Source organism: Toxorhynchites rutilus, chromosome 1, assembly GCF_029784135.1.
Source record: "Toxorhynchites rutilus septentrionalis strain SRP chromosome 1, ASM2978413v1, whole genome shotgun sequence".
Lineage (NCBI taxonomy): Eukaryota > Metazoa > Arthropoda > Insecta > Diptera > Culicidae > Toxorhynchites > Toxorhynchites rutilus.
In genome coordinates this window covers 185,276,868-185,298,749 of record NC_073744.1, presented here as the reverse complement: position 1 = coordinate 185,298,749, position 21,882 = coordinate 185,276,868, and positions in this window count along the sequence as shown.

Here is a 21,882-nt window from a genome sequence, read left to right as displayed (position 1 = left end):
TATAGACCCACTTTTTGACGTGGGACTACGTCTAACCGGAATATATGGAGGGTAAAATGAAAACCTAAACACAGAACATGCAGGAAAAAATGAAAGATTTCGAATGCTCATAGCTCGAACATTTCGTACTGGATAGGAGAGATGTTTGCATCACTTGATAGGGAATATTTCTACGCATCTATCGCAACTAACAAAATGTTGTTTTTCATTAGATAAACAATTGAATAACTGTAAAATATTAGGCGTTATCTAAACGCCCTAACTGTATCGTTTTGATTGGCCCGATTTACGGTTTCCCTAACACAGCCATCAAAACCAAGCAGCCTTGGGGAAATCGGCATTGCAAATACATGAAAGTAGGGGGACTTTTGTTCTCATCGAAAAATGTTCCCTAACACAGACTTTAAAACCAAGCAGCGAAATCGGCATTGCAAACACACGAAAGAGCCTAGAGGCGAGTAAACTGAAAAGTTTAAACCCTCTTAAAGCCAAAAAGAAGAAAAAGAACACACGAAAGTAGGGGGAGCTTTTGTTCCCACCGAAATGTGTTCCCTAATAGAGATTTCTAAACCAAGGTGCCTGGAGAAATCGGTATTTCAAATTCATGCAAGTCGGGGGTATTTTTGTTCCGACTGGAATGTGTTTCCCTAACACAGACTTCAAAACCGAGGTTTCTGGGGAAATCGGCTCTGCAAATAAATGCAAACTGCGAGTACTTTTGTCCTCGCTTGCCTTTGTGCAGAGTGAAATATGTCTGTCCTAACATGATCTTCTAAACTTAGGAACCTGGGAAAATCGTGCAGACACTAGAAGCGAATGAACTTCCCAGTTTCAAGCAAATTCGAGATTCGAGAAGTATGTACACTTTTGGGATGTAAACTTCAGAGGGAAATGTAAAATAAAATAATCGTTTGATAATTTTTTTTTGTCTTTATTGGAAAGATTTTCAGCCTTATGCTGGTTCATCAAACGTTTGATAATTCTTCCGTACATATACTTTGTTCTAGTCATCATACCAAACGGAAAAGGTCCGTCATTAAATTTACTTGTAACGAAGAACAATCAATCACAATAAATGAATTGACTTTACACGGCATTTGTTCATTTTTTTCACTCACAGAGCAAATATATTGAACTCAATTGAATTTGGAAACTGTTTCATTCAATCAAGAATTTAATCAATACAAACGAATGATTGCTAAGCTAAGGTAGTTCCACGTGAACCTTGCGGTTATATCATAGATATATCCCACACATTTTTTCTTCAAAATAAACCCAGGAAAAAACGCGATGCAACAGTTTTCTTGTAATTAACAGTGATGGTTGGAACCAATCGGTTGGAAAATTTAAACGCGCCCATCACAACTAGAAAAATTATGTTTTAATACGAACTTTTGAAAAGTTGAAAATCCACATTCGAGACTATGTCCTTAGAAGAATTTTTCGAAATTCTCATTATTCACCGAGTCATTTCAATAACGCTGTATCTAATCTAGTACGTTCTGGAATCAAAACTTTTAACGCGTTTTTCTCGAAATTACTTTTTCCAAAGAGGCGTACACGATATCTAAAGTTCTAGTTAACCGATTTATGAATAATTTGGTGTGAATACATCTTTATAATTCTCTCTGTCGCACTAACCGATAAATAATTTACTTTTCTCAATTTTACTATTTTTTAGAAATTGAAAACCTCATAAAAACGTGCTAAAAACATTTTTATTTTTCATTTTCAAACTGCTGCCATTTTGGCTAAAAACATTTTTTGGCTTGTCCGAGGCTTAGACCAAAGCGGCGTTTTTACTGTTAAAGATTTTATTAGATTGTTTTGTTTCTGATAACCAGAAGGTCTGAAATCATGTACGCGAGAACATTTTTTTCCCTTCCCACTTCAAACGCTTATTACCTTTTTTAGTTTTATTTTTTGACGTAGAACTACGTCTTTCATTAAGGGTGCCAAATCAGAAAACAGGTCACGTTTTTATGAAATAAAGTTAACGCTAATAACTATTCTTGCCGTGAACGGATTTTAGCGATTTACATAGCAAACGAATCGAAAATTCCCTAAGATTTGTTTAATATGCAATATATTAGAATCTCCTGGTTTGTAAATGGTTAAAATACATGAAAACTTAAAGCGTTTCCATTTTCCCATACATTTGTTCTGTCCATTTGTGTGCTTTCCCGAACAGAGCTATCAATAGCGAGCAACTTATCGACGAGCAGCGAAGAGGAAATCGGAGGATTTAAAGTCTCCATGAACAAAGGAGAAGAAGGACAATGAAGGAGAATATTTGCCTAGAGTATAAACAGTGGATCTCGCTGAGGCAAATTTTCATTCGGCATTGGACTGTTGAGCAATCCAGTTCACTTTGCTTCCGCTGCGCTTCGATCTAAGATTGGACCCCACCAGTGGTAATCCAACATGGATATCGTGTGGTTTTTTCAGTTCGTTTTTGGCGTTATTCGTATCATGTGTTTTTCTTTCCGCGTCATAAATTGGACGCTTCGCGTAGTGTGTGATGAACAAGAAGAAGAGGAAGGCAGGCTCGAGTACTGCAAAAAGCGAACGCATTGCCAGGGGCAATCAAATTTCGAGGCAAGCGTCATCTAATGATGCACGCGATGTTGGTGCAGTGAAAAGCGCTCGCACTGAACCGATCCTTCGCGAGTGTGACACCGCATCGAACAACAGCGAAGTAGGCGACTCCGGCGCGTCGGTCGAAAATGTAAACGCCTTTACCCAGGCAGCAACCAAAATCAAGCTCCCCCCGCTGGTGGTGAAGGCGGTCGCTCTTGACAAACTCATCAGCGAATTCGCATCGATGGGTGTTACAGCAGAGTACAAACTGTGTGGCATAATTCAGTCTTTTTCCAAGCAGTTAACATTATTTGTTTTTCGTCATCATAAGGGCTTCGTTGGTGCCTTTGCCATTGCATGAATGCATTGAACTGACGTTATGGCGAAGGTTGAGCGCCAAAAAATCATTTAGGGAATACCAAGCATCTTGAATGTCGTACTGGAATATTATAAGTTATTTGGGTTCGCGTGCCACTCGCAAAACTGCCTTCAACTAGGATTGCGCTAATCTTGATCATAATAAAGCAATGCTACTATTAATATCAACAAAAAGAGTTTATTCCGCTTGTTTAGACACCAAGAAAGTAAATGTCGTTCTGGAATGTTGTATGTGATTAGGTTTCGCTTGCCAGTAGAAAAACTTCCTCCACTAAGGGTGGCAGCTGCGCTTAACTCGAGCATGAGAAAGTAATGCAACTTTTTTCGAGACCAGTAATAAACAGAATCGTTTCTTTTGAGAATAACGCAAAATGATGAGAAGTGTTTACATTCCTAGTAGTTTCAAGCCACCAATGTATGACTCTGTATGCATGCTATGGCGAACGCTTGTTTGGCGCTTGGTTTACGTTGGTCCCAGGCCACCGGAATAGCGTACGGCGTAAATTTTCAATGCATTGACATGACATTAATTGCGACATATGATCAGCTAGTGTATTGTTCTGCGAGGGCAAGAATGAATCATCAATCAATTATCGTCAATTCTACAAATTCTACAAAGATTGTTCTACTAAGCAGTTGTTTCTAAAATTTCACAGCAGTATTGAATAATATCCGTATGTATAAACAAGCGAGTTATATAAAATAACAGCGTAGTTCTACGTCAACAATGCGGTCGTATCTTGGACACAACCTCCTATAATTTTTCACATAGTTAATTGTGTGTAGAATCTATTTCTGTACAAATCCTTTCATAATTGTTATTTTTTTCATAGCTTTGTAGAGTTCATCTGTGTCACTCCTTGATTCTTATTGATCTTATATATTTTGAGATGGAATAATTCAGCAAAACTATTTTCCCCCATCGAAAACCGCTTTCACGCTATTCAAAAAAAAAACACGAACAAAAAAATCCCATCCTTTAAATGTTTCACGACTGGAGAGAAAATCTCTGCAGACGCCATAAAACTGTTTGGGAATGGGTAAATATTTTATGAACCAACTGGAAGACAAGCGAAACAAAACAACCAAAAAAAATGGAACAAGTGACAGTCCACCATTGCTATTACTCCCCTGGGTGGGGGGTTGAGCGGAAAGAGAGCGAGGAAAAAAACACCAAACATTGAAACTATCTTTCAACAAATTACCTCTATTTCGCCTGGTTGTCATTTAGTAGTTGCGAAAACGGCCGATGCTCCTCCCTTCTCTCTGACTCTGTCTAAATAGTCATCGCAGCAGGCGAGAGAAAGCAAAGTTTGTATATAAAATGTTGTTTTCATGTGACACTCACCGTTTCACCTGTGTGTTCCCCGCATCCGGAAAAGTCGTCGCTCCACAAATGAAACGACGAGAAATGAGCGAGTCCCCAACGAAGAGAAAGAGAGAAAAGTGCGAGAGAGATTGTTCCAATGTTGAGCGCGAGAAGGCGCATGTGTTGCTGTTTTATGTACGCAAATGAATGTCAACGCTGACGCTGCTACACGTGGCGCGGTGTTTTATTTACCAGGCGAACCCAGCGCATCAGTCTACTGCGATTTGCCGAAGAAAGTGCAGTCCTTCGGTTGGTATTCATAGATTATGGAGACGAGTGGTGGTTGAGCCAATGGCTCATCCAAATCGATGGAGCAGCACTTTACCACACCACACAACAGGAAAAAAAAATGTACAAGGGAAAAACATACGATTATCTGCTCTTATCTGCTTCACGCTCCAATCGCTCCGTTCAAAGCCGACATCGTGTGGATCCCCGCAAACGTAAAATTTGCGGTGAAGCGATGAAAGCATTTTCCCCCTCATCTTGCCACGATGTTTTGCGGATGCTGGTTGGCTTCGATTATCCCTTCCATTCGCAGCATCCAGCGGCGGCAGCATCGGGGCGCAACATTCCGTCGGCCACTGGGTGATGGTTTCGCCGCCGTCATCATCGTCATCATCATCAGCAGCAGCAGCATCGTATCGTGTTCCGCTTGGAGCACGGCGCGGAGGATGTGGTCCTGGGGGCTATTATGTTATCAATGGCACAATAAAAAAAAGAACGGCTACGAGAGGAACAAACAATCTAACATCAGCGTAAACAGAGGGAAGCATAAAAAGCGGCGCTCTTATGCTTGTGTGAATGCATAGTGAATGTCCATTGGGGCGTGAAAAACGACTCTTATCTAAACGTTTTTTTCGCGATTTTTTTTTCTCTTGGGGATATGATTTTATTAAATACGGATGCGACCGGCTTTTGTCGACCGAAGGGAAAGAGCGGTTTATATGTTTACAGTTTAAAGACCAAATTCAACTAATTCAACATAGAAATGATTTATATGTATGGTTCTTTTTTCAAAAATACAAACAACGCATTTTTCGGCTCATTATAAGCGTCAATTCTTGAAAACTGATGTTTTTCAAAAACACATCAGCTATCAGTTGCTATGAGGCGTAATCATCTAGAGAACCTATTTATCTTCTTCTTCTTCAATGGCACTAACGTTCCTAGAGGAACTTCGCCGTCTCAACGTAGTATTACTTGCGTCATTTTTATTAGTACTTAGTTGAGATTTCTATGCCAAATAACACGCCTTGAATGCATTCTGAGTGGCAAGCTCTAGAATACGCGTGAACACAGTGCAAGTCGGAGGAAATTTCTTTGACGAAAAATTCCCCCGACCAGAACGGGAATCGAACCCGAACACCCGGCATGTTAGTTATGACGCTAACCACTCGGCCAAGGGAGCACATCAGAACCTATTTATGTTTGTACCAAATAAAATTCGGACGCTGGAATGTGTAAACGCATTTGGAAACTAATAGTGTTAATATTAGTGTTAATCTTAATGACTTTGATGACAATTCACTCATTTGTGATGGGCTACTTGCCTTGCTTCGACCCTCGCCGATTTTCGAAAATATTGTACATAAAATAACTGCAGTGATAGGCAGTAAAATGCCCACCTTTCATATTTAAAAACTATGACAGCTAGGGCTGTGCGATATCATTTAAAACCTTTCAGGGATTCAGTTGACGCCATATAAACAAGGATTTGTTTACGTTGGCACATAAAAGTCGATTGTTGTCGTCTACATAAAGAGTTTTCAACAAAATCAAAATGGATGGAAGAAAAATCAACATGCAAGTCCGAAATCATGTTGTTCAGGATCATTTACAACAAATTTCACAGCGGAAGATTGCAGAGAAGTTCGGAATAAGCCAGGGAGCAGTCCGCGGAATTGTGCACAAGCACAAAGCTTGCTGACAGATCCGGAATAGGCCGTCGTCGGAAGACCGTTAGCCGGACGGATCAACGAATCATCCGGAAAGTAAAGAAACCTCCAAAAGTATCAGTCAAAGTCATCCCGTTGGCGGTATCGGTCAGAACCATACTGTAGTATGATTCCAAATCCCATTCCAAACACTTATAGACGAAACTTCAAACAAAGAAACTAAAATGATGTTAAAAATTGGAAAATTTGATAATCTCCAAGAAGCCATCAATGTCATGGTGGAGAATGAAAAGACAGGAACTAGAGACACAAAAGCAGTAGTACTGCATTCGATCAAAAACAGACAACCAAACAATTTTGGTCAGAATATTAACAAATACATCAACCACAATTCTAACCATAGAAATCCAATGATGAACGACCGATTTAATCAGAGAAATTATTCTCAAGGCAGATATCAGAATAGATACCCAAATAACAACAGAAACTTCAATCGTAATTGGCAACAATATCCCATTACCAGAAATTTCAACCAAGGCTCTCAACAATACCATTCCCAAAGAAATTTCAATCAAAATATCAATAGAAATCCTAACGGAACTCTCAATAGAAATAACATTCCAGCGAGAATGTACGCTGCAAATCAGCAAAACATTCCTCGACTGAATACACATACTAATAATAGTCAATTTTATCCACAAAACGGATCGGATAATAATTGCCAATCTAGAAAATTTACAGCATTTTCAACACAAAATGGACATTATCAATACACTAGATTACCATTCGGATTAAACATAAGCCCGAATAGTTTTCAACGCATGATGACTATCGCAATGGCAGGTTTAACTCCAGAATTAGCATTCATCTATATTGACGATATTATTGTTATAGGATGCTCAGTTAATCACCATCTTTCAAATTTAACCACAGTTTTTGAACGGTTAAGATTCTATAACCTAAAACTTAATGCTCAAAAATGTAAATTTTTCAGTACAGAAGTTACTTTTCTGGGTCATAAAACCACAGAGCAAGGCATGTTACCAGACGACTCTAAATTTAGTGCTATCGCAAATTACCCAATACCAAAAAACCCCGATGAGGTAAGAAGATTCGTAGCATTCTGCAATTATTATAGAAAATTCGTACCAAATTTCGCAACAATAGCACATCCTCTTAACCAACTTCTCAAGAAAAAATCGAACTTTATTTGGACATGCAATTGTCAAAGAGCGTTTGACACTTTACGAAATCTATTAATGTCCCCAAAGTTACTACAGTACCCAAATTTTTCAAAAGAATTTATATTAACGACTGATGCTTCAGATATAGGATGCGGAGCAGTACTATCACAGGAAACAATCAAAGGAAATTTACCGATAGCTTTTGCGAGCAAGACATTCACCCCGGGTGAAAAGAATAAACCAGTTATCTTAAAGGAACTAACGGCGATACACTGGGCCATAAACTATTTCAAACCTTATCTGTATGGGAAAAAGTTTATAGTTCGAACAGATCATAGACCATTGGTTTATCTATTTGGAATGAAAAATCCTAATTCTAAGCTAACAAGAATACGTCTTGACTTAGAAGAATACGAGTATACAATTGAATACATAACCGGAAAGTCAAATGTAGGTCCTGATGCGTTGTCACGAATAGTAACAACAAGTAACGAACTAAAACAAATAAATGTGCTGAAAGTAAATACGAGATCAATGGCTCGAAAACTACAAATTAATCCAAATAACGAGAATATGGAACAAAAGCATGTATCTAGAGAAACTGATCACCTCTCTACCTATATAACGAATAATCCATCTGAAACGAATAAACTACTTAAAATTGAAACCATTGTAGACAGAAACGAATTGAAATTTATAGTAAAAAAGAATGATAAAAATGTGGCACAAGTGAATCAACAAGTGGTGAATGGAAGTCAAACGTTAGGGTTTGCTCTTTTAAAATTGGAAGAACTAATGACGAAAATGAATCAACGCAAAATAGCGATATCAAGCAATGATGAAATATTTAAAAAAATATCTATGGAAAATTTTAAAAATATTGCAAATACACGAGTGTATTCAATACAAATAATTATATACAAACCACCAATATTTGTAACAAAATTATCGGAAATTCAAAAAATATTATACGACTATCATAATACCCCTACGGGAGGACATATAGGTCAGCATAGACTGTACCTTCAAATAAGAGAAAAGTATAAGTGGAATAATATGAAAAAATCAATCGCTGAATTTGTAAAAGCTTGTTAACCATGTAAACGAAATAAAGTAGTAAAACACACTAAGGAAAAACAGATCGTAACTACTACTCCATCAGCTCAATTTGAAATTATATCTATAGATACAATAGGTCCACTACCTAAAAGTAATAATAACAATAGGTACGCGGTTAGTATTCAATGTGATTTAACAAACTATATTGTCCTAATTCCGGTACCAACAAAAGAAGCGAGTGTTATTGCTAAAGCACTTGTTAATGAATTCATACTTACCTATGGAACCTTTTTAGTCTTACGTCAGATCAGGGAACAGAATATAATAATGAAATCTTTGAACAAATATGTAAAATGTTGAAAATAAAACAAAAATTCAGTACTGCTTATCACCCACAAACAATTGGTTCTTTGGAAAGAAATCATAGGTGTTTAAACGAATACCTAAGATCTTTTGTTAATGAACACCAATCTGATTGGGATGATTGGTTAAAATTTTATGCATTTAATTATAACACTACACCACATTCAGAACATGGATTCACTCCACATGAGTTAATATTTGGAAATAAAGCAAGGTTACCTCAAGAAATTTTTGAGTTCGGAGTAGAACCAGTATACAATTTTGAGCAATACAGTAAAGAGTTGAAATTCAAATTACAAAAATCAAATTAAATCACAAGGAATAAATTAATCGAGCAAAAGATAAAAAGAACTATAGCAGCAGAAAACAACATCAACCCAATTCAATTAAAAGTAAATGAATCAGTCTATTTAAAAGCAGAAAATAGAAGAAAATTGGATCCATTTTACGAAGGACCCTATCTAGTAGAGGAATTGTTAGATCCAAATTGTAATATAAAAAATCCGAAAACAAGTCAATCAACGATAGTTCACAAAAATAGACTAATCAAAATTCAACAAGATAAAAATCAAAATTAAATTTATATCAATACATATATAAAATCTCTGGAAAAATAAAACTAAGAAAACTTCATTTTTTTTTGTAAACCTTTGAAATTTAAAGATCATATTTAGCGCAAGAAATGTTATACCTAAATCGTAAAAAATTAAAATACAAATACATTTATAACTACCAGCATCAAAAATTTGTAACACTAAGAGAAGCCAAGAAATAGTAATTTCAAATTTTGACTATCATGAATGATTTCATTTTTATTACATCATTCTCCCGAAGAGGGATGGTGTAGTATGATTCCAAATCCCATTTTATATCCCATTTCAAATCCCATTAATTATCTTTTTCCCCACACAAGGAGTTAATTGTTTCTCAACAAATGATACTCATGACTCATGTGCAAGAACTTCAATATTTATCATTCTCACGAAACGCTCCTCAAGCACAATGACACAATTTCGTTAAATGCTTTTCCCCCGCATTCACACATAAAAACTAGCAGCATGCGCTAGCGATATGGATGCATTCTTACATCATGTCGCTCGCCGCTGAAGGCAATAAACCAAAACAAACCCAATTCTATTCTAATGAATTACGCGACCATATATGAAGTCGTCGTGACACTTTTCGATTTCCCATGAAATCGATATGCGCGCTTACGAGCGCAGTAAGCATTTTCTTTTCTTGACCCCATCCACATCGAACACTGCATTCGATTGATTGGTCTTTCCCCTTTGTTTAACTTGGCTCCTCCCAGTGGAAAATAGAAAATAACTCTACACAATCGTTTGGAAGTTTAGCTTAAGACTTTTGTAATTAGTTGTAAGCAAGATGGTGGAGTTAACAGGTGGCTCGTAATTTACACTATTTAGAAAAGACGTATGAGGAATGACAAGACGAAAAGTTTGGATTTGTTTATGTTATTACTTACGTTGATATGGTTACATTTGATTTCGTCGAAGTTATTTGAAGCTGTATAATAAATAAACAGATGTCGTTGAAAATTGTAACCTAGTAACCTTTATGCATATGCTTCCGCCAGCTGGCTCGGCTAATGTGATTCAAGGAATGCTTTGATCGTGGTACCGCCACTGGCGTATAATTTGCAGCTTTGTGTTTTGTGCTGGTTCATAACGGCAATCAACCGTGCCGGTGAAACTGTAGTCAATGTTTAGTGTTGATTAGATACCATCTATATAAAGGGTGTGTCACATCAAATTGCATCACGGAAAAAACGCTGTAGAAATTGAATTTTTAGGAATTATATCTTCAGCTTTCGCTTATAATCAGATAAGAGTGTATAGATCACGTTGGCCATGCTTCACTGTCAATTTTTCGTAAATTTGGAAAAATGTCGTCGAACGAAAAAGAGCGTCGTGAATTAATCCTGCGCACTCATTTCGAGAATCCGGAGTTGTCACATCGGGACATCGGTAAGATGCTGGGAATCGTCCAATCCACGGTCAGCAGAGTACTAAAACGATACTTCGAGAACCTAACCATCGACCGGAAGGTGAAGAACGGCAAAAATGGATGCTCCGTCAGTGAAAAAGATCACAAGCGCGTAGTTAAGCAGTTTAGACGTGATCCGAGAAGTTCGGTCCGGGATGTCGCCAATAAGCTGAATTTGTCAAGTTCATTCGTCCAGCGGACCAAGCAGCGGGAGGGCCTGCGTACATACAAGGTTCAGAAGGCTCCTAACCGCGACGAAAGGCAAAACATGGTGGGGAAGACGCAAGCCCGGAAGCTGTACACCGAAATGCTGACGAAGCCGCATTGCTTGGTAATGGACGACGAAACCTACGTCAAAGCGGACTTTCGTCAGCTGCCGGGCCTGTTGTTCTTCTCCGCAGAGAACAAATTCAGCGTTCCGGAGGAGATTCGCAAACGGAAACTATCCAAGTTTGCCAAAAAGTACATGGTGTGGCAAGCGATCTGCTTTTGCAGAAAGCGGAGCGCCCCCTTCGTGATGACCGGCACGGTAAACGGGCAGGTTTACCTTAAGGAGTGCCTACAGAAGCGCTTACTACCACTATTGAAGCAGCACGAGGGCCCGACCATCTTCTGGCCGGATCTCGCTTCGTGCCACTATTCAAAGGACGTGTTGGAGTGGTACGAAGCCAACGGGGTCACCTTCGTGCCAAAGGAAATGAACCCGCCCAACGCGCCGGAGCTTCGCCCAATAGAAAAATATTGGGCGATTATGAAGCAGGCCCTCCGGAAGAACCCGGAGGCGGAAAATGGATTTCTGTTCAAAAAAACTACAACCTGACGTTGTACAGAACCTTATGGACGGGGTAAAGAGGAAGGTGCGAGCATACGGGCTTGGGCTCGAAGTATGAATAAAAAGAAAATGCCAAAACTTGTTTAATAGTTTTTATTTTACTGTCTAAAATTTTCAAAAGGATCGGTCTACTGGGCGAATTTCTACAGCGTTTTTTCCGTGATGCAATTTGATGTGACACACCCTTTATCTGCACAAATTCAGATGTTAAAGCTATGTTTCTGTATGTCGCTCGATCCTTGAATTCTTCTTGAATGTTCTCTATTTGAATCCACTGCAATATTCTTCTGAAAAATCAAACACTGGCTTCATCGTTTACGAGCTAACTATGAACATGTGTCGCAATCATTACAAACACAGTTAATTCACGGGATGCGACAGAATTCACGGTTACACATTGTTGATAGATCTTGCTCCCAGTATTCTCAATTCTTCATATCAGCATGTAGGCCCTGATTCTCGAATACACTTCACGGTGGAATCGAAATGAACGGCACGTCAATGAACTACGTTTTACGAGTTAGTGAAGTGTCGAAGATAATGATGAGTTTTCACGCAGAATAAACACTTTTCAAATAAAAATTCATTAATGAAAATTATCTTCTTCGTATCAAACTGGTATTCAACGTGAGTGGAAAACTTTGTTTTCTTCATGTGGTATAATAATCCCATACAAAAATTTCATCTGAAGATAATTTGATATTATAATGATAAATTTAGTGGGAAACTAATCTCGCATCCAGATGTCGACACCGTACCGTTGTCATCGCGAATGCGTTTCATACCGTTTCCACCGTGAAGTGTATTCGTAGTGTATTCGAGAATCAGACCCGTAGAATAGCAATATCTTCGATGCCTATTCCTGATTTGTTTATTGATAATTATATGAATAATTACCGTTTTATTAATATTATTTTATTACGATTTTATTCTCGGCTTACCCGGCAAACTTCGTCCCGCTCAAAATTTATTTTTCGTTTTCACATCCACGTTTGGCGATCCATTTTTATGTATATAGATAGGAGACGATATAGCAGTGTGTTCTATCACATTAAAATCCATTTCCACTTTAGAACGAAGATCAATTTCGTTACCGTAAACATCAAATGGACCAAAAACGCTTGTCAATATGTAATTGCAGAACACATGCGAATTGAATATTTCGAATTTTCCCATTTTCCTTCAGAGTTTTCCGAAAATTCTCAATTGTCATGTTTGGTTGAAATATGTGCATTATTTTTATGGGACCCCTCTCCTTTCCAGAGAAGAAAGGGGTGTCATACGATGATAGAAAAGTTTTTCGTACCCAAAAACCATCGCATCCCAAATTTGACTCAATTTCCTTGATTTGTTCTCAACTTATGTATGGCAGTCCCCATGCCCTTAGAAAGGGGGTAGGGGTGTCGAACCACCATAGAAACGTTTATCGATCCCTAAAACCACTATATACTAAGTTTGATTCCATTTGTTTGATTAGTTCTCGAGTTGTTCAGCACCCTCCCCCTCCCCCTCCTTGGAGAGGGGAAAGGAGTGTCAAACCACCATAAAAACATTTATTGCTCCGAAAAACCTCCATATGCCAAATTTGGTTCCGTTTGCTTGATTAGTTCTCGAGTTATGCAGAAATTTGTGTTTCACTTCTATGGCAGCCCCACCTTAGAAAGGTGGGTGGAGTGTTGAACCATCCTAGAAATGTTTCTTGCCCTTTAAAACCTCCACATGCCAAATTTGGTTCCGTTTGCTTGATTAGTTCTTGAATTATACACATATGTATGCTTCATTTGTATGGCAGTAATACACCCCCCCCCCATCAGAGAGAGGCGAGGAGTGTCTATTCACCATAGAAACGTTACGTGTCCCCTAAAACCTTCCCATGCCAAACTTGGCTCCATTAGCTTGATTAGTTTACAAGTTATGCGGAAATTTGTCTTCCATTTGTACGCGGCTCCCCCTTAGAGAGGGGGTTGAGTGTCTAACCACCATAAAAACATTTATTGCACCCTTAAACCTCCACATGCCAAATCTCGTTCCATTTTCTTGATCAATTCTCGAATAATTAGAAATTTGTGTTTCATTTGTATGGCACACCCTTCTTAGAGAGGGGGGGTGGAGTATCTAATCACCATAGAATCATTTATTGCACCCTAAAACTTCCAAATGCCGAATTTCAATAAATTTGCTTGATTAATTCGCGAGTAATGCAGAAATTTGAATTTCATTTGTATGGCAGGGGTGGAGTGCCTTACCATCATAGAAACATTTATTGCTCCCTAAAATCTCCATATACCCAATTTGGTTTCATTTTCTTGATTAATTCCCGAGTAATGCAGAAATTAGTGTTTTATTTGTATGGCAGTCCCCATTAAAAGAGGAGGGAGGAGTATCTAACCATCATAGAATTATTCATTGCACTCTAAAACTACCACATGCCGAATTTTGTTTAATTTGCTTGATTAATTCTCGAGTAATGTAGAAATTTGTGTTTAATTTGTATGGCATCCCCCCCTTAGAGAGGGGGGAGGGGTCTCGAACTATCATAAGAACCTTCCCCGACCCCAAAAACCCCCAAATACCAATTTTCATGTCGATCGGTTCAGTAGTTTCCGAGTGCATAAGAATCAGACATACAGACAGACGGACAAACAGAAATCCATTTTTATAGATATAGATTTTAACTTTGTCTCTGTTTACCTCATACCGTTTTGAATCATATTTCGGACGCTTAAGGCATATGATGCAGGAAACAGATCTAAACTTTATGCACAGGTATTATTTGGTTGATATTTTTAATAAATTAGTTCAATATGCTTTTAGGCTTTCTACTTTGGTACCTATTTGATTGGAAACTTAAAAAAATTATCGAAAAAAATACTTTTCAAATGAAGCGAATAAGAATCAAACTTCGGACACTCAATCAAATTTCGGACAGATTAAATTCAATATCGAGCAGGATGCAGATGGCCTTAAACCTTACACAATCATGGTGTATCAAAGAAGGTCTGAGCATAAATCCCTCAAAAACAACAATTGTTCCTTTCACCAAAAAGAAGAAACTGCATCTGCAGACTCTAAATCTTGGAGGAGAGGAAATAAAATTCAGCGTTTCAGTGAAATATCTAGGCGTAATCCTAGACGCTAAACTAAACTGGAACGCACACTTAGATGCAATTATCAGTAAGGCCAACATTGCCCTATGGACATGTTCTAAAATGATAGGCAGAACATGGGGCCTTAAACCAAAAATGGTTATGTGGGTCTATACAGCAATTGTGCGGCCTAGGATAACCTATGCCTCATTAGTATGGTGGTCAAAGACTAAGGAGACTGTAGCTACAAAAAAGCTAAACAAACTCCAACGACTGGCATGCGTTGCTGTAACAGGAGCAATGCGAAGCACACCCTCAAAGGCATTGGAGGCTATCCTTCACTTGCTACCTTTGGGTCAACATGTTCAGCTGGAGGCTAATAGAAGCGCTCTAAAGCTAAAAAGATATAAAAAAATATTAGACGGGGACAAAACTGGTCACTTGAGCATCCTGAATCTCTTACCCGTTGGACCAACCTCAGCGATGAACAGCGATTGGATAGAACCAAGGACCAATTATGACATTCCATACAGAGTGATCGAACTTTCCCGTTCAGTATGGGATGAGGGTGGTCCCGATGTTCGTAATGGTTCAATCCTGTTCTATACCGATGGGCTGAAAATGGGTAACAGAACAGGTGCTGGAGTATATGGTCCCAGAATAAAAATTTCTGTAGCTATGGGGAACTGGCCAACAGTTTTCCAGGCAGAAGTAGCTGCAATAATAGAATGTATAAATGTCTGCCTTAAAAGAAATTATAGACATGCTAACATTTGCATCTTCTCAGACAGTCAAACAGCACTTAAAGCCCTCAATGCTTTCAAGTGCTATTCAAAAATTGTCTGGGAATGCATTTGCCTCTTACGACAACTGTGTCAGAGAAGTTCGGTACAACTATACTGGATTCCTGGCCATTGCGGTATAGAGGGAAATGAACAAGCAGATGAACTCGCAAGACGCGGCTCAAGCTCACCCTTCACTGGTCCAGAACCATTCTGTGGAATTTCTGAATGTGTGTTGAAGAGTGAGCTGAAGAAATGGGAAGACCGGGAAGTAATGGCCAACTGGATGGCTGTACAACTCAACCAGTCAAAAAAATTTATCACGCCGAGTATTAAAATTACTCAACAATTGCTGAGTCTTAATAAGAAAGACTTCAGCACATTCACTGGTCTTATAACAGGACACTGTCCGAGTAAATACCATCTCAAAAACATAGGTTTAGTGCAAGATGATATTTGTCGCTTTTGTAATGCCGAAAGCGAAACCTCGGAACATTTGCTCTGCAAATGCGGAGCACTAACAAGACGCAGACTTCAACACCTTGATAAGGCTATTCTGGAGCCCAAGGAAGTTTGGTCTGTGTGGTCAGGGCTATAAATTTTATCAAACAGATTATTCCTGATTGGCACCTATCTCGCTATAGCTTTCAGTCTACTTCTTCATCAATAAGCAGTAGATAAGCTTGAAGCGTTGTACGAAAAATGGGGCATACCACAATAGCTCAAACTAATGGACGCAGTGGTTCACCCCCAACAAGGGAAATAAATAATAAATTTCGGACACTTTATTTTGTAATTTTTTGGACGAAAATTACACATTACACTTGATTATATTTTATAGTCAACTGCGAAACACTTAACAAGCAATCACAGTAAACTGTTAACAATGATGAGGACTGATGAAACAGGGGAGAATTTAAAGGGTGTGTCACATCAAATTGCATCACGGAAAAAACGCTTTAGAAATTGAATTTTTAGGAATTATATCTTCAGCTTTCGCTTATAATCAGATAAGAGTGTATAGATCACGTTGGCCATGCTTCACTGTGAATTTTTTTGTAAATTTGGAAAAATGTCGTCGAACGAAAAAGAGCGTCGTGAATTAATCCTGCGCACTCATTTCGAGAATCCGGAGTTGTCACATCGGGACATCGGTAAGATGCTGGGAATCGTCCAATCCACGGTCAGCAGAGTACTAAAACGATACTTCGAGAACCTAACCATCGACCGGAAGGTGAAGAACGGCAAAAATGGATGCTCCGTCAGTGAAAAAGATCACAAGCGCGTAGTTAAGCAGTTTAGACGTGATCCGAGAAGTTCGGTCCGGGATGTCGCCAATAAGCTGAATTTGTCAAGTTCATTCGTCCAGCGGACCAAGCAGCGGGAGGGCCTGCGTACATACAAGGTTCAGAAGGCTCCTAACCGCGACGAAAGGCAAAACATGGTGGGGAAGACGCGAGCCCGGAAGCTGTACACCGAAATGCTGACGAAGCCGCATTGACTGGTAATGGACGACGAAACCTACGTCAAAGCGGACTTTCGTCAGCTGCCGGGCCTGTTGTTCTTCTCCGCAGAGGACAAATTCAGCGTTCCGGAGGAGATTCGCAAGCAGAAACTATCCAAGTGGCAAGCGATCTGCTCTTGTGGAAAGCGGAGCGCCCCCTTCGTGGTGACCGGCACGGTAAACGGACAGGTTTACCTTAAGGAGTGCCTACAGAAGCGCTTACTACCACTATTGAAGCAGCACGAGGGCCCGACCACCTTCTGGCCGGATCTCGCTTCGTGCCACTATTCAAAGGACGTGTTGGAGTGGTACGAAGCCAACGGGGTCACCTTCGTGCCAAAGGAAATGAACCCGCCCAACGCGCCGGAGCTTCGCCCAATAGAAAAATATTGGGCGATTATGAAGCAGGCCCTCCGGAAGAACCCAAAAGTTGTCAAATCGGAGGCGGACTTCAAGAGAAAATGGATTTCTCTTCAAAAAAAAACTACAACCTGACGTTGTACAGAACCTTATGGACGGGGTAAAGAGGAAGGTGCGAGCATACGGGCTTGGGCTCGAAGTATGAATAAAAAGAAAATGCCAAAACTTGTTTAATAGTTTTTATTTTACTGTCTAAAATTTTCAAAAGGATCGGTCTACTGGGCGAATTTCTACAGCGTTTTTTCCGTGATGCAATTTGATGTGACACACCCTTTAAATATTTATGAACGGGTAAATTCTACGTGCTCACGCTAAGGAAACGTCAAACACAAACGATAATGAGTAGTGTTGTGAGATTTCTGCCGATTATGTTATAATTTAAATGTAGTTCTCATGTGAAATGATAGTGAAACCAAGGGATTACTCTAAGGAAGCAATTGTGATGCTAATTTGATAGTTATATCATCAGTGCATTAAGCATTTCAAAATATTAGAACCGAAATATGATTCAGAACGGTAACTGCAAAATACGAAATCCTTTATGATTATTCAATTGAACTAAATTCGAATACGATTTCGGTTATCTTAAATTTCATTTTCTCTTTTCTATTATTTGCCGTTATGACCGATCAATTACGATGAGTGAAAACTCTCTTGGAAACGTGACAAGTGAACTAACACCTGACTTCAAGCAGCAAAACAACCAGAGGCATTTAGTTCGATCGCACCCTGAGAATGTTGAACAACAAAGAAAAAAGAACATCAATTCACCACACGGGGAAAAAACTTTATCGGGTCATTGATTTATTTCTTCATATCCGCTACACGTTCTCACGTACTTCCGGCCATCGATGGCGCGAGAACTTTGCGCCGCGTAAAACGAGAGAACGAGATTTTTCACATCCGTTTTCGGGTGGCCGGAGGAGGAAATAAAACACACAACGAAAAACAACAACCATAAAGCATGGGAGCGAGAGTACAATTCGAACTTGTTACGCGAAAAACCTAGGAGTAAGTGCCATTTATTTTTATGATGATTTTTCTCACTTTCCTCCCCCGTCGCCTACCAAGCCGCTGCGACAACAGAGAGTGGATTGCTTCGATGAAAAAGTGCGATTTTCACCTTCGTTTGTACACACGGAAAATCGGAGTCGGAGCAGTGCATCCAGAAATTCGCTTTATTTGTGCTGAAATCCAGCTGAGTGTGTATTTATTGCACACACTCTCGCTCCAAACAGTGGGAAACGACGTTTTATTTGTGGTTTCGCACATAGTTCCAGTGCTATCCGCAATGGGATGGGGGCACCGCTTTATTGCCTTTTATTTAACATCAATCACGAGAGAGTACAGAAATTGAGTTGTGATACAGTCGTTTGGCGATGGATGGTTCATTAGATGATTTATCACGGTTATTTTAGCAGTTTTATTTATCTCGTTTTTCTCACAAATGAAGACACACGTTTATGGCGGTTACGTGGATGGATAACGACGCGATCTTTTTACCGCAGACAGAAAGGGCTCAGCGGGGTGGTCAGCGAACCTAGTCGGTTGCAACTTGCTTATCAACGCATTTCTCGGTTGAGCAAACTCTAGAGCAGTCTCCTTCATAGCTGCTGGATGGATGAAAATTTCCGCTCGATTTGCTCTGAATTAACAATTTAACTAACTGGCATGACTTTGTTCATTCTACATGCTCCCGCAGAGCAGCACCGCACTGCGGAAGATATGAAGTCTAAGTTGGGCGGCTGCTGCAGCATTTGATCCACGCATGAACCAGCAACGACTGTTGTCGAGCTTCTGCAAGAACTGCTCCCATCCCGGATCAGGACGACGACAACGACGACGATGACTACGGCCGGAGAAACGATATCTGATTTGTAATTTAATTAACACGATGGACTCTTGAGCGCTAGTTTTGTACCGGGAGGTTGTCCGCTGCGTCAGCTGTTGCAGAAGCCCTCGACAATGAGTTGCATTCGAGTGGTAATTTGTTCCAATCGGTTGACTCATAAAGAGTGAGCCCTAACGAAATGATTTATGGCTGCCTTGCCTTGCTTGCATGCTCGCTTGCTGCGGAACTTCAGAGGCCCCCCAGTTAGGCTTCAAAACAATTTACTCCTTTTGATTGCAAACAGAAAACCGAACAACGGCGGGAAAACTTTTCTCTGGTTTTATTGAAAACAAACAATTTCGTTAGAATGCGGGAATGGTTTTGTATTTTTTTCTTTTCTGTAAGTTTTTTTTTTTCATTTTCATTTGCTCTATCAAAGTTCTAGAATTTAACCCTATCTGGGGAAAAAAATTCTCCGCCGCCGGCAGGTGAAACCCCGGCAACGACCACTTGAATGGAAATTGTTTTGCACTGTTTTGCCGAATGGAATTTTACTGTGAAAAAAAAAACTCATTGTAGAATTCGAATAAGCAGTAGAAACATTTTTCCGTGAAGTTGTTGAAAACAAATGAATATTTCTTCCACAAATTGGAGCGATTCCATTTGAATTCGAAGATTGATTTTTTTGACATAGTCTTTTATTTCTATATAGAGGGGTCATTCTACGAAAAATGTAACGAAAAATTATAGGGATTACAAAAGCATATTGCATAAAAGCATTTCCTCTGATTGAACTACTATTAAATATGGTATTTGGGGGAATCTAGGCTGAGTCCCATCAAAATACGAAGATATGAAAAATTGCGTGAATCAAATTATTACACACAGAATTGTAGGGTGAGAAACATATTTTTACATGCAATTTGCGATTTTTATAGAAAAATCAGAAAAAAGCCCAGTTATTACAAAAAAAATCCTTCTAAATTAGAAAATATCATATCTAATCCAACGATATCATTGCCCTGACATCATTAGCTGTAAGGTAGCTTCATATTGAGTTCCAACTAAGATTCAATGTTCAAAAATGGTTCAAAAAAACTGGTTCACTTAGGTGAACGTTTAGCGGCTGAGCCTTGCATCAAAGAGAACTGCGTTGCCCATCCCTACTCCATGGTCTGGTTTCCTTATTCGTTCGCACATGTTTTTTTCGTGACGGACAAGGTGAGTCGATGTATATTCAGAATTATTCTACATTTGCCGATGGTAAGCACTTATTTATTTATTCTTAGTCTTCGGTGTTAAATCGTACAGACTGTGACTAAAATATCAGATGATATAATGAGAGGAGATAACTTGGAAGATGGCAACACTCTATTATCCCCAAAGTTTCGATCCGGAAAGTTTCGGATATCTATCAAAAAGTACTTAGGGTTTTATTTAGCCAGCTACATTTCCCCAAATCCACCTGTCAATTCCCCTTTCTTTTCCCTAAAAATAAACAGCATCCGTTGGGATCAGTTCATCTAATCTGCATCACCTGTCAATATAATTATTGCGCGTCTCCACAGACTATATTTCAAACAATTTTTTTTTATCGCCGCGGCTAGCTGGCTACTTGAACTTATGTTTAAGAATGCACTGAAATATGATGGCTGCTTGTCGTATTCTGCTAAATTGAATAATCCACAGAAAAACGCGACCAAGCGATTAATATTTATGCAGGGATGGTTTTATCAATAAGGATTTTTATGTACATTTATGAACATCCATACATTAAAACCAGAGAATGTCGAGTGTTTCCTGTAGATGTTTAAATATATATCTATCTGGGTTTTTTCAACAGTCTACTATTGAAAATAGACATGATTAATAATTAATTATTCCGGATTCTTTCTGCCACTACAACTCTAACAATCCGTTGATATTCAGCTCAGTTCAAATAATAAATGGCGTTTCAAGAACTACCATTTGGCGTATTGAATGAGTTAAATTTACGGATTTCTGAACAGTTTCAAAAAGGCTCACCCTTCTACTTTTGACGTAGGACTACGTCTTTCATTTCTATACCGGGGTGTAAAATCAAAGTTTCGAAAACGAAAGCGTTACGCCGGAGACCGAGATTTTGAGCGTTAATAGCTCTTAAACAACTGAACGAAATGGTATGATAAACACTTCATTCGAAAGATAAAATGTCTACGCGTTATATACTTGTTACTTTTCCAAAAACTTGTTTCAATAGCCTTAAAATTGATTTCAAAACAGGCTATTGAAATCACCAATCGGTATATAAGCGAGCGCCGCTCGTAAACCACCTCAGTTATAATTGAACAGCGATTGGAGCATGTTGTCGCTGTTGTGGTGAAGCTAACTTCGTTTATCATGAAAGCGCGGATGAACGGTGTCACCAAGAGCCTGTTTGTGCACCTTAGGCCAGAAGGGAATCCATCAGGAGGAGAGTGATGCCACGGTTCCGCTTGAAACATCGGAGCAGCTGCCACACACACATACACGCGTTGCTATCATCGTTGCTGGAAAATAATCTACCAGTTCCCCTGGGAATTGAAAAATACATTCATGCGAAAGAGTATA